This window comes from Tiliqua scincoides, chromosome 4 (genome assembly GCF_035046505.1).
Source record: "Tiliqua scincoides isolate rTilSci1 chromosome 4, rTilSci1.hap2, whole genome shotgun sequence".
NCBI classification, from domain to species: Eukaryota; Metazoa; Chordata; class Lepidosauria; order Squamata; family Scincidae; genus Tiliqua; species Tiliqua scincoides.
The window spans coordinates 62,719,320-62,736,595 of record NC_089824.1 but is presented as its reverse complement, the minus strand read 5'-3'; positions in this window follow the sequence as shown (position 1 = coordinate 62,736,595).

Genomic DNA, 17,276 nt, shown 5'->3' with positions numbered 1-17,276 from the left:
ATAACACCTTAACTTGTGAAGGTGTATCAGGCCCAGGAAAGATGTTAGGACTCTGCAGTCATCACTGCTGCTGAATCCACCCTCTTCCTAGGCCCAAACCACCCTCCTCCCTGCCCCATCTCCTTCCCTCCTGACCCCTGCAGTGCCTTACCTGCTCCAATGGGAATCTAGCGTCCATCTTCAAGCTTACCCCTTGCAGCATCAGTCAGACTGTGCACTCACTGGTGCTATTGCGTTTGTGACAGGCCTAAAACTTGTTCTTATGAATAAGAACACCAGAAACAAACACCTCTTTGTATAGGCAATACTCAACAAAATAGCCCAATGCAGTATAAGACAGCTTCCAGTGTCTTCTAAAAATAATAAGGAAAGTGATCCCTTAGAATTTGTCTTGTGCACCTTGTGCACCTTGAAATCTAGTTGAAAGAGAGAGCATTTATCTAAAATATGCATATTACTGTTCTGGTCTTAAATGAAGACATTTAAATGTTAAGAGGAAAAATACTCTGTTTCACCATCTGAAAGGCAGCTGTAAAACAATTATAAAGCTTCAGACAAGACTCTGTAGGCATGCGCTTGTCTCATTTCAATCAGCCCTGGATACTGACATGGTAATGAATGTAATGTGGAAAGAACGCAGGCTGACATCTCCAGCACAGTACCTTATACGTTTCCTCATACATTGTTCTGAAGTTTATATAAATACATCAGCATTCACTTACCTCACCTATCCAGAACAGCAATGGAAATTTACTGCTTCTCCCTGTACTCAGATTTGATTAACATTGTAATTACTGCACTGTAAACCACTTTTTAAAATAACAGTTGAGAAAGAATCTTAAAAAAAAACAAAAAACCTCTACTTAGGCAGAATCATATCACCTTAAAATATCTGCAATTAAAGAAGACACGGCTGCTTCTGGCATTGACTCAAGTCATTATTCTTTTTCCTTTTTTAATGGCTCTCTAAGTTTCAATGGAAGGAAAAATAGAATATGTGTGTGGAGATAAATATGACTCCATTGCAATAGAAATATTACAACATTATAATGGCAAGTTATATCCACCTGCAGTTATTAGTCTTGAATGCAGCCTACATCTTAGCAGACTGTTAAAGAAGAGATTGCATCCACTTCTCAGTAGGAAATCTTTTACAGATCTCAATGAAATCACTTTAGTTAAGGACTTAAGTCACTTGGGGAAAACTTCCAGGCTGATCTGAATCATCTGTGGAGCCAGCTTTAGATGCCCATTATTACATTACAGCTGCAATAAAAAGTATTTGTTTATATATACCATTTATATACTGATTTTCTCATAGATTCTCAGCAATGTACATAGGTAGGCTAGTCGTAGACCCCATTTTTCAATGGGTATTCCATGAAAGAGACTCATAGAACCCTCCATTTCTCCAAATGTTTCCCTTCAGTCACATCCTGGCTTGCCAGCCCTTTGTGTTTCCAAGCCTTCACAGGCAGCTGCAAATCAAGCCTCAGATGTTATCTTACCAGCTGAATTCTCCGCATTCCTTCACACTCCTCCACATAGATGGGTCAGTGGCTTTGGTCTTTGGCTTTCAGTCTCTTATTGGTCTCACATCCAACATTGCTGATCCTGATTAGCTGTTTCAGGCAAGGTGACAGCTCAACGTCCAGACTACCCTCCTAAATGAAATGTGGGACATTTGAAATTTCTTCCGAACTTAGCATGTTCAAGACAAACTACTCTCACAAATGTTGATGCCTGGGGATAAGTTGGTGGAGTGCATGCTTTGCCTGCAGAACATTCGAGAACCATCTCTGGTATCCCCAGGTAGGTCTAATAAAGCTCCCTGTCTGAAGGCAGCTGCTGCTAGACTATGCTGATGCTGTTGGTCTGGCCAACTGTTTGGCTCCATATAATGCAGCTTCCTACGTTTGTCCCTTGTTAATGCTGGGCTTAGATCTGACTATGCCAGGTCTGTATCTGTGTCTAAGCAAGATGGGGATATGTGATCTGAAGCCCAAAAGCCTTGTTTCTCTCAGCTAGGTTTACCTGATGCAAAGCCTGCTTGTAGGGAAAATGACTTTAAGGGTTGAGCTTCTCAAGGGAGAAGAAATGAAGAGGAGAGGGTTTAGCACAGCCACCGACATGCTCCATTTGCACTTTAAATCACATGCCCTCCCTGCTTTACTGTGACTGGGACAGGTACACAGTTTAAAAGATTGGTCCACCACCATCATGTGTAGTTTGGGCCTCAGTGGCGTATGCATGGACATTATTAGGGTGAATCTGGTTCTAACTTGCACCTGGTCCTCTGCAGCTCTGTAATCACATCCATGAACTGACAAAAAGCTACACAAAATCAAAGTTATAATTAAAACCAGGGAATGATGATGCGGCTCATATCACTTATGCCTCAATCCCCACTTGATGAAACCGCGCTTCCAGAGCATGCACTGTCTGCTGGTGGGGGAGGTGACCATATGGCCTGGGAGAGGTAAGTAAAATTATTTTTTATTTATCTCTCCATAGGCCACCTGGTTGTCAATGGGTCTCCTTGAATCTATGCCAGCTATTTTGCTGGTGTAAGTCTGAAGAGAGGCAGGGGGCATGTCAGGCCAGGAAAAAAGGGGTAGGATCCAGGTTGCACTAGTGCCTCTGAGATCCACCCCCTCCCACCCTCAAAATGTCCCTGCCTGCTCTGCTCCTCCAATCCTCCCCCTCCTGCCCATGAACTGCCTATACTGCCTTACCTGCTCCAGTGCAGCATCTGGGAGCTGCTGGCACATACATGGTACAAACACATCAAGCTGTTTGCACCAGCAGTCCTATAGCACACAAAAGTGGCATGCCTTTTATGACGCCATAAGAAGATTTACAGTGGAGGATCTTACAGTCGGCCACGTTAAACCTTCAATATGATTGGGCAGTCAGTCACTGGGTCATAATGAATATAATACAAATCCCATCAAATGGGACAGAAAAGTGCATGTCCAGACCAGGGCAACTAAGGTTTACATCACTGGGAACATTTTGGCTAGGCAGCATTTCAGAATTACAATGATAAAATTATTGGCTCCATGAAGATATTTATTTATTTATTTATACAGGTATTTATATACCGCCTTTCTTTGGTTGTCAGATTTCTCCTCAGACTTTAATCCAAGGCGGTTTACATAGGCAGGCTGTTCTAAACCCCGTAGGGATTTTTACAATTGAATAGTTCTAGTCTTTCATAGAACTCCTCCTTCCAGCTGGATTCCATCCCGGTCTGGCCTCTCTCTGGCCCTTCGCCTCCCACGCTCCACTTGACGGCAATTCCTCTCTGCCACCAAGGGTCAGCTCATCAGTACATCAGCGTGTTGTCAATTCTCGGATATGTCCGGTTGTTTCGAACTGGCAGCCTCAGATCTTCAGGCATACAAGGTATACAAGGCAGCAGCTCTACCAACTGAGCCAGACCTCCTGCCCTCACATTGTGAGATATCACATTGTGGCATGGTTCATGTTAAGCACAACTTTTGAACCACACCTTGGTCAGAGGCTTTGAATGTACAGCAAGCAAACCAAGGCTTGGAGCATCTTGTCTGCATTAATTTTTCATCTGCTCAGCAGTTATCCCCTGTATCCCCATGATGTATCCACCTGTATCCCCATGATGCAGCAAATGGCAGAGGGAGCAGAACTTCAAATTCTGTAATGTAGCAGCGTCTCAAAGTAATAATTGCGGTTTGTCAAAAGTTTGTTAATTCAGATGGATCAGCAAACCACAGTTAGAACAAACTGGTTGCTAAGCTGCTTGAAAGCCTGGTTAGATACCCTGGATGAGCAGACATAGGTTCAAGTCCATGTTAAAACAAATTGGTATCCATGGTTTTACAGGATGTCTGAAGGCAGGCATTGAGTTGGGATGAGCTGAGTAGTTCATTGAAGGGATCTAATTAAGAGTGGATGTAGAAGAACCCCAACTTAAATAGATTTTAAGCAGGCCGCAATTTTATTGGAAGGGCATAATGCAAAATTGGGTCAGTGAGGTCAGTGCAAATAATATTGCTATCGGATTGCAACATTGCATCAGACCAATGTTAAATTGAAGCATCACAAGGATAATTGTGAGACAGCAAAAGGCCAAAGTTAACCTTTAATCTAATTAACTGCTCCCTAGGCTGGGCGAAAGCATGTGGAATTTAGCCAACTCCAATATTTTCAGCTTTTAGTTATGTACAAATTCAGGGCAGAGAGTCCAGAAAATTAAAATCAAACTCCTCTGCTGACACTTGAAAGGTCTAACTCCCTTAGAGCTGTAACCCAACCCAACAGCCTGGCAAACATGGTTGCAAATACAGGTGTGAGCCACTTAATGACAGGGATACATTTTCTGATCCCTGTTGTTATGCGATTAGGTTGTTAAGCAAACATTCCACCCAAACTAGTGCTTTTGATGTGTAAACAGACACTCCCTGCCAAACACTTGCTGGTTGCACAGACTACTGGAGATAGACTGCCTCTTATTTGCATTAAGAGGCTCTCTGTTGTGTAAACAGACACTCTTCTGCAGGCTACGGGAGATTTGATTGCCTCATTAAGAACCTGTTTGTTGTGCTTTGACCACCGTCATATATGCAGTCTGTCGTTATGCGGTCCCTTGTTAAACAGCGCACACCTGTATGTTGAATCAATGGAACAAAGCCCAATCTCCATATCAGTCTCACTTCCTTCTCTCACTATATCCTTTGTCAGAACTGCAACAAGCAACAAAGAGCATCTCAACCACTCACAGTAATAAAACCTGCTCCTAACCTTCCTCACATCTGTCCAGTTCTGGGAGGAAAGAGAAAGACCTAATGAGGAAGCACCAAAGAGCAGGTAGGTAAAAGAGGGAAAGTTTATTTCTCAGCCCTGCAAAAAACAAGGAGCAGCTCACAAAAGCACATCAGATCAAGCTGAAGAAGTGGCAGCAGAAAAGAGCTGGTAAAGGCAGGAACGCATGGAAACTGAGGGACCTAAATACCCACCCACCCAACAATGATTGACCAAGCAGGAGAAATGACATTCCACTTGTCCAATGTGCTTACAATGGCGACTGCCCTTCCTTCTGCTCAACATTCTCCCATGTCAGCAAGCTCCCATCTAACTACACAAGGTGGCAGGAAGTGGGAAATTTGCATGGGACCCTGAGACCTGATCCGTTTATGACAAATAATGATGCAGTTTGCTCTTCGGTAAATCTTATGCAAGACAAAGCATTTAGCCCCCACAGAGAATCCTTTCTCCCCATGTCCCACAACAAGCTCTAAGATTAGCTAAGCAGCTACCTTATCAATAACATGTCCAGGCAGCAAATGTGCACAGCAAGGTTAATTGTCCCTGTTATGGAAATTTCTCACACAGAAGCTTACCTCCGTTTGTCTAGGTGTATATGGGGAGGGGGACTGGTGGAGCTACATGGTACACAGTTGGTCTCGTGGAGCTACATGGTGGACAATTGAATCATTCCTTCAGATATGGAGCCCTTGAGCAAGTAGCAGAAATTTGTGGTAGCAACTATGCCACTGAATGAACATTTAGAATGAGGCAGAGCATTGAGTGACATGTTAAAAGGATACCCTTCAGAAATAAAGTGCATCCCAAACATTGGGATATATCTAAGAATCTAAATAGCCAAAGTAGATTAAAAAAACACTCCCCCTCCCCCCCAAAAAAATTAAATCTCTCCTAACCATGTCTTAAGAAATAGTTAATATGCTTAAAATGAGTTTCTGCTTTTAATTTTTTTCCCGTATGGGAGGATATTATAATATTAATTCACACCCTACTGAGTACTTCCAGTTGTATAGAACTATTACAAGGACACAGTGCCAAATTTAGTCCCTCTTCTCAGACTCAATTTGGGGACTGAAAATGTTTGGATTGCTTCCTGGAATAAGACAACAGTTCTTTCAATTCCGTTAAATGCTAAGCAAACAACGCCTTCTGGTCCTGAAGTGACAGACCACTGTGTATTTTGTTTACCATCAGGGATCTGTATTAGGTAAAGCTGGCTTACACTTCATTACTGTTTGCTGTCCTCTCTGTTGCTATTTACCCTCACATTTGAAAGAAAACCTGACAACAGAAAAGTTGGGATTTGTAAATGGATTAATTCTGTGTCTCGCAAAGATAACTGAAGACATCGGTGACAGCTGGACCTCCCTCTGGGATCCAAATCATCTGCGCCATAAAAAGTGCTTTTTCAGATCTATTTGAGTATTGTCTCTAATGCCAAAGCAGTTCTGTTTTTCTTCTCTTTTGCAGTCCTGAAATGGCACAGCATAATGTCTCAGGCAGAAATCATTTTGATTTGTACAGGAAATCATAAAGCAAGGAAGTACATGGCCAAAGGAGATAAACCTAATATATCAGGATTTAATGAACTTCTGCATATTCTAAAGAAGGAATTTGGCAATCCGAGAGGCATACGAGGTGCCCTTGTGGCCTTTCTTGGCAAGAGTAAAAGACAGACTCTGAAAATGCCATCATTACTTTGAAGTAAAGTTTGTTATTATCTCACGTGTCATTCACAGTGATATAAGATAACGTTCAGCAAAAGGAGAAACTCTAACTACTCATAAGCATTCACAATAGTTATCTGAAATGGTTTTGTCTAAGGACTCAATCCTGTCCAACTTTCCAATGCTGGTGCAGCTGCAACGCAGCCCAAGGAAAGGGAACAAACATTCCCCTACCTGGAGGAGGCCTCCATGACTGTCCCCCCTACTGCAGGATGCAGGCCACGCCATGTTGGCACAGCTGCACCAGCGCTGGAAAATTGGATAGGATTTGGCCTTAAGACTGCAATCCTGTATGCACTTCTCCAGGAATACATCCCATTAAATTCAATGTAAAATATGTTTTGGGGACTTATGTGCTGGGAAAATTGAAGCTCAGATGGTCACATTCAGTAGATACTTCCATATAATCTGGCTTGCCCTCTCCAGACATCAGAGAGAATCCTCTTACTGGTGCTGCCACCTATGGAGGTAGGTGGGGTGGCGACAAGGAGTAGGGCCTTCTCCACAGTGCCACCAAATCTATGGAATTCCCTCCCCTAGTAAAATAATACTGTCTCTGGGCTATTGTTCTGGGTAAATCCTCTGACTTTGTTGACCTCATATATGAAGTTCTCATGGGTATTTCCTCAGTTATGTGGCTGAACAAATAACAGACATAGACAAATGATGATTTGCAGACTTGCTTATGCAGAACTTGGTTCCCATTCTCAGTAACAATAGCAAAAGAATTGTGGTACCCCTGCACACTGACATCAAAATTACTCAAGAATTGGGGGTGTGGGCACACCTCGTAAGCTTTTAAGTGCAAGAGAAGGGCAGAGGTGAGAACTGAGATAAGATAGCCCCAACCCTGCTTGCCTGGCTGTTTATCCTTTCCTCATCACCAGCATCAAAAAATCTCTCTTTTCATCACTTACGGTTCCAGAGCTGTATTTTTCATGTTGGCCACCAAAGGGGCCCCTGTGATTGTTCCAGGCCAGCTCAAGTGAAGGGTTAACTATGAAAGCTCAGGCTAATTTAGCCCCATTCCAATGTTAGCCCTCAAGTTAGTCCTCAAGTCCACCTACTAGGGGAAGTAAGAGTACACCACTGAGCCCCACTCCTCTACATTGACATGCTCCTGAAGACTATCCCATGCATTCAACACTTGTTGTGGCTTCAGGCAAATGCTGAATGAGTTAAAGGGACACTGCTTTGGGAACACATCAGCATGAAGGTGGGATTAAGTAACATTGTCACTTCCCCCCAAAGCTATGACAATGCAAGGACTAATGACTGAATAGGGTTTTTTTGTCTTCTGTATTTCTTTGTCTTCCCATACTTGCCTGGAAGCAGGAACTATAGGAGAACCTGGGGTGCTGGAGGTCTCCCCAGGATTATAGAACCCTGGGGAATTACTGTTGTTGTTATTGTTATGCCGATCAAGCAATGTAAGCAGCTGATCGGGTTTTGTTTGCCCCAACCTGGAACACGAAAGTCTCCTGCCATGTGTAGGGATTGGAGGAGGGCTGGGCAGGCTTAGGGCACCAGCTTAGGGCACCAGCTCCCAGCCCGCTTCCTCCTTTGCACATGGGCACAGTACTGACACTGTCTATGTTCTCAGGCGTTCCGCCTGGTTGGTTGGCAAAGGGAGGACAGAAAGGAGCAACAGCCTCAGTTCCAGTCCTCCAATCTCCTTCCTGCCTGATCTGGGCACCTTGTAAAGGGTCCCAGCCAGGAGACTATGAGCTGCTTCTTGGGATGGTGGCTGGTCACAGAGTTGCTTTGTAAATAACAAGTTTACTCCAACTCTGACACAATTGTAAGAACTGGTGGCCTTGAATGGGAATCTCTCTGTATTCCCATGCGCCTCAAAAGATGCAGCCATTAAGTTCAGTGTGGCCTGCACGTAGCTGTGGTTTGCATCCAAATATACGCCTGGGTGGGCTATATACATGGAAGGCTCCTTCTTGATGAGGATCAGCCTTGCTGAATTCGGCTTCTTGTTGTTGCTATTGATGACAATGATAGTTACAGTCTACCTGATGGTGGCTGACGTTTTCTAAATCTCATTCTTCCCTAGGTACTAAGGTCTTTACATAAAATATGTGCAGTTCCAAGTAGATCTGCTTTTTGCAGTTCATATGTGCTAATTTCATTTACACCTAGGGTGTGCAGGTGTTTTCCAAGTTTTTTGGTATGGCACCTAAAGCACCCATTACTACTGATACAATTTTCCCCTCTACTTCACCTCCTCCTCCTTTATCCCACCTCTTCCTCCTTTTTCACCTCTTTTCCTTCACCTCCTCTGCCTTCTTCACTTCCTCCTTCTCCTCCTCCTCCTCTTCCTCCTCCTCCTCATCATCAGTGGAGTCACAGCTCACTAGATATTTGTACAGGGATTTTTGGGATTATTTCTATTATTATTGGACAAGTCAGTGGAAGTTACATTAAACAAAGACATTCTCAAGAGGGCCAAAGACATTCATCAGAGCCACAGAAATTGTGGATAGTGTTTGCAAATAGAAAAGGCTATATCTAATTCAGTTGTAATTAAAAACTTCCTTCCTGAATGGGAATGAATTATCTTAAAGATATACTAGACCCAAGAGGGAAATGTTCTTCACATTGTGTGGCTTGTGTTTAATTTCCATTGAGCCTTTTGTCGGCATAAATCTTGTACTACTTGAACCTTAACCAAAAAGGAAGAAAAGTCTTTTCTGCATTTTGTCCTCTTGAGGCAAACCATTGGCTGCATCACTTAGATTAATGAAAAAAATCCAGTTCCTGCATTGAATAACCTAACAGAGGCCATCAGGCTACTTCATCGGAATGTTAGTAACCTGCTTAATGTCACAGGCTAAGGAGTCATTAGGAAACTGTCACCAGCTGGGAGGGTAGGTTAATATTCATGCCGATATCCTTCATAGACCTGCTCCTTAATCTCCAGGTTCAATGCTAGTCCTGTCACATTTCTTTTAGATATACTGTATATAATCCTTGAACCAAATTATGCAGAGCTGTATAGTTTGCTTGTTCTACCCAGCTGTCCAACTGACAGTGTTTGCTCTGTCAATGAATGCAGCCAGAATTAGGAGCCATGTTTCCTAGCCAATATTTGTTAGTCCTCACTGATCACAGCTAAGCCTTAGCCTCCCATTCCACTTAGTAAGCTGCTCCCATCCATTTATATTTGATATGCTGAGTGTCCTCCAGAGCTGAAATAATGCTTCCCTTTAATAGACAGCAATGACCTCTGCTTTTTGACTCCACAGCTTACAGCATGTCTACCTGAGAACCAAGTCCATCACATCTACATAACTGTTGGCTTACCATGCCTGATTGCATCATTTTCACTGAGAAATTAAACTCAGAGTACACCTCAAAAGCAATTAAATGTGCAAATGATGGGGAAGTTCAACTAGTACAACTAACCGTCCATCAAGAATTTTCTTTACTTATCTCTCCATCCCACCATGGTCCCTGTCCAGCCCACAGGATGCAGTGGAGGCTGCACCAGTGCCACTGAACCCTGAACGTCAGTTGAGGATAGTATTGGAACATTAAAAACATTTTGGCAGTATTAAAAGGAATGCTCATTGGTTCATTTTGCACCATTTTCTCAAAGACACTCCCCAACAGAAACTAGCTATGGATAGGTACAAGTTTATTAAGATTGCAATCCTATACACACTTTCCTGAGAGTAACCCCACTGAACACAATGGGACTTACTTCTGCCTAGAGCTGCAAAGGGCTGCCCTGTTTATTAATGGGAAGAAAAATACAGTCAAATTTTCATTGTGCAAAAAGATAAAATCAATATAATATCATCTTCCTCAGTAGTTTTGTCTCACTACTATAGTATAGATGCCCTTCCCCAAATAGAATTTGACTACCCCAGCAGTGTCTTTTCTAGTGGGTGTCTGCTGGTGTTCTTGTTGCATCTTTTTAGATTGTAAGCCCTTTTGGGACAGGGAGCCATTAGTTATTTGATTTTTCTCTGTAAACCACTTTGTGAACTTTTAGTTGAAAAGCGGTGTATAAATACTGTTAATAATAATCATACTAGATGACCATGTCCTATTCCATTAGTTATTTTATTATCTCTGTAAAGCACTTTGTGAACTTTTTGTTGAAAAGGGGTGAGAGCCAGGGTGGTGTAGTGGTTTGGGAGGTGGACTTAGACCTGGAAGATCCAGGTTCAAATCCCCACCCCTCAACCATGAGGTTTCTGGGTGACCTTGGGCCAGTCTCTTTCTCTCAGCCTCACCTACCTCATAGGGTTAAAGACTGCATTAAATTCCTCAAAAAGTCTTTGCATTTTACCCTGGTAGAGCAGCCATTCCACTCGGTGAAGTTGTTTTCTTTTTCATTTGGGAGAGTGCAGCTCTTGCGGCAGCCTGCACCAGTTATAATCAAGGCTGGTCTCTGTTCTAGGAAAAGTGGACCATTGTGCTGCTTTTCCCTGATTGTGGGTAGAAACAAGTACTGAGCGACAGGAGCCTCACAGAGCAACCGCATTCCCTCCATCCCAGTCCTGCAATCATGGTTGGCACCTCGATAGCCATTTGATTAGTTCTTGGAGATGAAGGGAAGCAGAGCCATTTGTGGTGGAGGTGAATTCCTAAAGAACAATAGACCCAGAGTCTGCCTTTGCATTTCCTAATCCTGACGATTCAGTTTTTCAGGCTTGCACAATATCAACTGAGGACAGCTCTCTGGGAAATTCACCATTCCATTCCAGCAGATTATTACATCATGATCAGAGTAAATTGCTGCATTCTATCCTTATCAGTAAACCTATGAATTTTGCGGCACCCATGCACCTGCACCCCCCCATCAACGGGGCAGAAATGGGGATGGGGTGGGTGGGACAGGCCCGGGAGGGGGTGCCGTATCCTAACCCCCTGCATGGGCCTGATCTGTCTGCAAGGATCAACATGAACTTGCACCAGCACTATCTGACACAGGTCTGAGTTGACCCATAATGGCTGCTGGGGCTTACCCCGGAGTAAGGGGATAAATGTCCCTTTACCCTAAGGCTGTGGTTTTCAAACTCTCTTTGAGTTTGGGAGCTGCAGTAGGTCTTTATGGGAGAGGAGCAATGCAGTGACATGATCCCCAGGATCGCAATCGCGAAACTGGAAGTGGGTCACAATTGTTATTTTTAGATTCTCCACTGCTTGGGAGTCCTGCAGAGGCTTCCGCAGGGCTCCCCGCATCCCTGGGATACTGCTACTCCTTCCAGTCAGTACAAGAGAGCCCCTTGCGCCCCTGTCTGTGGCGCGATCCTGGGGATTGCATTGCTGCATTTCCCCCTCCCCACCCCTTAAAGGGGCACAGGCAGAGGCTGGGGTGTCATGACACCCCAGTTTGACATCCCCTCCATCAGCTAAAAATCTCCTGTGGGATACAGCCGCAGCGGTGCTGCTGCATTGCTGTGTGGGGATTTAGGTAGGATGGGGCTGTCAGCCTTGTGCAAATGCATTTTAACTGTGATGCTAATAAATATATTTACCTCTCTCCTGATTCAAGCTGTAGGACTTGTTTTGTTTTAAAAACTGTGCTGCCTGGTTTCTGACAGTGAACATACCCTGTGTTTTCTCTGCCGTTGCTTCTTTCCCTTTGATTTCTCATCACGGGCTCCTGATCAAGCCTTTAATGGATTTTTGAGATGCTACTCCTTGCATATAAACTCTCCATGACCTATTCTCATGAACACTTTGGATTTACTGTTGTTATAAAGCTCAGTGTGGCAGTCTAAGATTGATTGGCATTGGTTTGATAAGCTTTGCTGTATTTGACTGCTGATTTCATCGTGTACCACCGAATTTGGGAACAGCTGGTATAAAGATATTGGTGGTAAAGCCTCATTGATTCTAGTATCAGCAAAACAAAACCTAAGGATGTGTGTTAAAAAAAATTACAAGACAACCTTGGCAAATTTCCCCCTTTTTTGTTTTAACCTTAAGGCAGTGCAGAGTTTTGCTGTCATCACGGTCTCTGTGTCAGCAACACGTTCTTCAACACGAAGGCCCAACATAGAGTCTCTTGGAGACACCCAAGATCAAACCTCAGGACATGAGGGATGCAAACATCATCACGCTGTACAAGAACAAAGGTGACAGGGGTGACTGCAACAACTACCGCGGCATCTCTCTCCTTAGCGTTGTAGGAAAGCTGTTTGCCCGAGTTGCACTAAAGAGGCTCCAGGTACTTGCAGAGAGCATCTATCCAGAATCACAGTGTGGATTCCAAGTCAACAGGTCCACCACTCATATGGTATTCTCCCTTAGACAGCTGCAGGAGAAATGCAGGGAACAATGACAGCCACTCTTTATAGCCTTCATAGATCTCACAAAGGCTTTCAACCTGGTCAGCAGGGACGGTCTCTTCAAGATTCTCCCCAAGATCGGATGTCCACCCAGGCTCCTCAGTATCATCAGATCTTTCCACATGAAGGGCACTGTTGTCTTTGATGGCTCCACATCAGACATCCGAAGCGGAGTGAAGCAGGGCTGTGTTCTTGTGCCAACCTTGTTTGGGATTTTCTTCGCTGTCCTGCTGAAGCATGCCTTTGGAACTGCAACAGAAGGCATCTATCTCCAGACCAGATCAGATGGAAAGCTCTTCAACCTCTCCAGACTGAGAGCAAAGTCCAGCTGAAAAGTCATCACCTCTTTGCCAATGATGCAGCTGTTACTACCCACTCTGCCAAAGATCTCCAGCAGCTCATGATTTGTTTTAGCAAGGCCTGCCAAGATTTTGGACTGAAGATCAGCCTGAAGAAAACACAGGTCATGGTTCAGAATGTGTACTCACCTCCCTGCATTACAATCTCTGCACATGAACTGGAGATTGTCCATGACTTTGTGTACCTTGGCTCAATGATCTCCGACACTCTTTCTCTTGATACTGAGCTAAACAAATGCATTGGTAAAGCAGCTACCACGTTTTCCAGACTCACAAAGATAGTCTGGTCCAACAAGAAGCTGATGGAACATACCAAGATCCAGGTCTACAGAGCTTGCGTCCTGAGTCATGGACTCTTCACTCACAACAGGAGAGAAAACTGAAAGCTTTCCACATGCGCTGTCTTCGACGCATCACCTGGCAGGACAAAGTTCCAAACAACACAGTCCTGGAATGAGCTGGAATCCCTAGCACGTATGCACTGCTGAAACAGAGATGCCTGCGTTGGCTTGGTCATGTCGTGAGAATGGATGATGGCCGGATCCCAAAGGATCTCCTCTATGGAGAACTCGTGCAGGGAAAGTGCCCTACAGGTAGACCACAGCTGCGATACAAGGACATTACAAGAGGGATCTGAAGGCCTTAGGAATGAATCTCAACAGGTGGGAAACCCTGGCCTCTGAGCAGCCTGCTTGGAGGCAGGCTGTGCAACATGGCCTCTTCCAGTTTGAAGAGACACTTGGCCAACAGACTGAGGCAAAGAGGCAAAGAAGGAAGGCTCATAGCCAGGGAGACAGGCCAGGGACAGACTGCACCTGCTCCCAGTGTGAAAGGGATTGTCACTCCCGAATTGGCCTTTTCAGTCACACTAGACACTGTTCCAGAACCAACTTTCAGAGTGCGATACCATAGTCTTTCAAGACTGAAGGTTGCCAACTACTACTAAGGCAGCGCAAGCACTGAAATTCATTTCTTCTGAATACATAACAAATGTTGCTGATATCTGAGAAAATGTTAACATTCCCCATGGGTTAGAGCAGCCATTTTCAACCAGTATGCCAGGGCACATTGGTGTGCCACGAATGGTCTACAGGTGTGCTGTGGGAAATCGGGAGCAGATCATTTATTATTAGAGCCACTGGGGAATGTGTACCCCCCACTGGCAACACAGTGTGCCTTGTCAATTGCCAAAAAACCGATGGTGTGCCTTGAGCATTTTCAAGCCTTGTCAGTGTGCTGTGAGACAAAAAAAAGGTTAAAAATCATTGCATTAGAGTGTCACCATTCTAAATTTGTCCACAGTAAAAAATAAAGCATAATAAGACTCACCTACATGCCAAATACTGCCCCCCTTACCTGATGATATACCAGACTCTGTACCTCCTGGTCTCCAATGTTCTAGCTCAGTGTTCTCCTCCCTTCCATATTTTCCTATCCAGAAAGTGGAAGGAGGAAGTGAAGGCAAGTAGGCAGACAGTGATGGGCACTCTCCAGCAATCTGCTGCCTGAGGTGACTGCTTCAATTGTCCTCATGGATAGGCTGGCTCTGCCTGGATTTCTGGTTGTGTTTTAAATGGAAAAAAAAAGTTATCATTGGACATCATTGGACATTATCATGGACATCATTGAAGCTATATATGTCTGTTTGTTCTTTAGTTATTTGCAAGTACAAATATTTCAGGGTGGAAAAAATAAAACTGAGAACTTTGATTTGGATAATTTGAATGTTAAATACTTGTTTTCCAGTATATAACAGTGACTAGGAAAAAAAAAAAAAAGAATTTACTGCGAGGATGAATTAAACTGTTGGCTGGTGACTCTTAAACAAAAATCGATGGAATAATGAATCTGTGACAGTGAAACAAGGGACAAGCAAAGAAATTTAAGCAATGGAAGAATACAATATTGCCAAATTACTGGGCTATCATATTAAAAATGATAAAGAACTTCAGCTTCAAGCTGAGAAGGAAAACGAAAAACCGATGAAGCTACTGCTTCCAAAAGAAGCTATATAAAAGAGGCACTTGGTTTATCATGTCAGAAAATTCTGGTCTGAACTGGAAAAAAAGGTACACGAACAAGAATCCTTCGAAGCCTCTGAGAAATAATGAGAAGGCACTGCAAGAAAATGTTTATATAGATAAGGGAGGCAAATTCTGAGGAGAGAGCATTGATCATGGAGGGACTTCAATTACTTTGTTATTGATGTAGATACAAATTGGCAAAATAGAATTTCCACTCCCAGGTACAATGCTAAAAGCAGTTCCTTCCTGTACTTTGTTGAGCCACTGGGCAGGATATTCAGTGTGAAAGCCTAATAAAAGAATGGGCACAATTATAAAATGAAATGTGGCAGAATTTTACTGTTCATTAGAATTGGTCTCAAGCTAAAATACGTTCCCCTAATAATCTGCTTGGAAATGGAGCAGAACAAATGGTTGCACATATGCTCAAGTAATGAGGGTCAACATGGCTTGCAGCCTCCAGAGAACATCCAGAACTGATAAAATTCCCCCATCACCCAAGTCTTCAACCGTGGAGTGCTCCTAGATAATCATTGCTGATGGATGGAAAATATTTTATTCATTGTACAAACTGTGCAGAGATGTTGTATTCAGGACAAGAGAACAGTGCTCTACCAGAAACCCTAGATACCATGTTGGTGACAATTACACCCACATGAAAAACCAAATTCCTAACACATTGGGTTCAGGCTTCCAAAGTTCCCTATGTAATGTTAGAGGTCTGATGTTGCACTATAATAGGGGTGTCCAAACCCTGGCTTGGGAGCCGTTTGTGGCTCTCGGGGACTCCCAATCCGGCCCACAAGGGGCCCCCAGTCTCCAATGAGCCTCTGGCCCACTGGAGACTTGCTGAAGCCTGCTATGGTCTAACATGACTGCTCTCAGCGCAAGCGCTGACTGTTCGACCTCTCACGTGAGCTGTGGGCCAAGGGCTCCCTCTACTGCTTGCTGTTGCTTTGTGCAAGACTTTTTATAGGCCTTGGGCTATCGTGAGACATTAATTCATTCATATAAGTTCCATCTCTATTATATTCATTTATGTAAATTTATTCAAATTTTAAATATAAATTGATTATTTTTTTCCTGGCCTCCAACACAGTATCAAAGAGATGATGTGGCCCTCCTGCCAAAAGGGGTGTTTGGACACCACTGCACTATTACATCCAAGATTATTCTTTACTAACTCTAGTAAGATTGCTACAACCAATTCAAACCTTATATCTGTTTATAAGTCTGTTATCAAGATATCACTTCCAAGAGCACACTGTAGTGAATGCTTCACAGTCTGGAGCAGTGTCATATGCAGTCTCTCGGATATGGTTTCAAGATACAAGATTTGACAAATTGATACTGAAGTGGCCATCAACCTCCTGAGACCGACATAACCATTCTCAGAATGTTCACCCAAAAATCTGCAAATGAGCATTTCCGGGAAGAGCCAACCAGTGTTAAATGAGAGGCAGCACACCTCTTATCCACAGATGTGAGGGACACACAAGGGAATTACATCATACTCTGCAAAATACTTGGTGAAGGCATCTAGCTGGCCACAGCTGAAGCCAGAGGGCTAGACAAGATGGATCTTTGATATGTTCCAGCAAAACAGTTCCTATGTTCTTACCAGAATTTAGGATTAAATTATTGTGGAACCATGAAGCTGATTGGCCTTCCTTCCCTGCCACCGTAATATTGATCATTGCTACTTCTCCGTTCAGTCCATCCTTCCCAAATTCTCTGCCTAGAAGCACTGCATGTTTCTCTTCTGTCACTTCTTCCTTCTCCTCAACCAGTACTATAGAAACCAGTACTGCAAGAAAAAAAGGGAAGGTAATTTAGAACAAAATATTATTAACCCTTTTTTGCCTGGCCCGCAGGTGTACACATTTGGTCCCTGTTGCATTTATGCAACATTGGGCAGAAATGGCTTAAGGAGACTGTTACTGTCTTGGTCTGCCAAGGGGTTACATAGTAATACATCAGGGAATGGCCAGGTCTGTCCCTGAATAAGGACCTACTCCATGCAAGGTGACAGCCCCAACAAGGCAC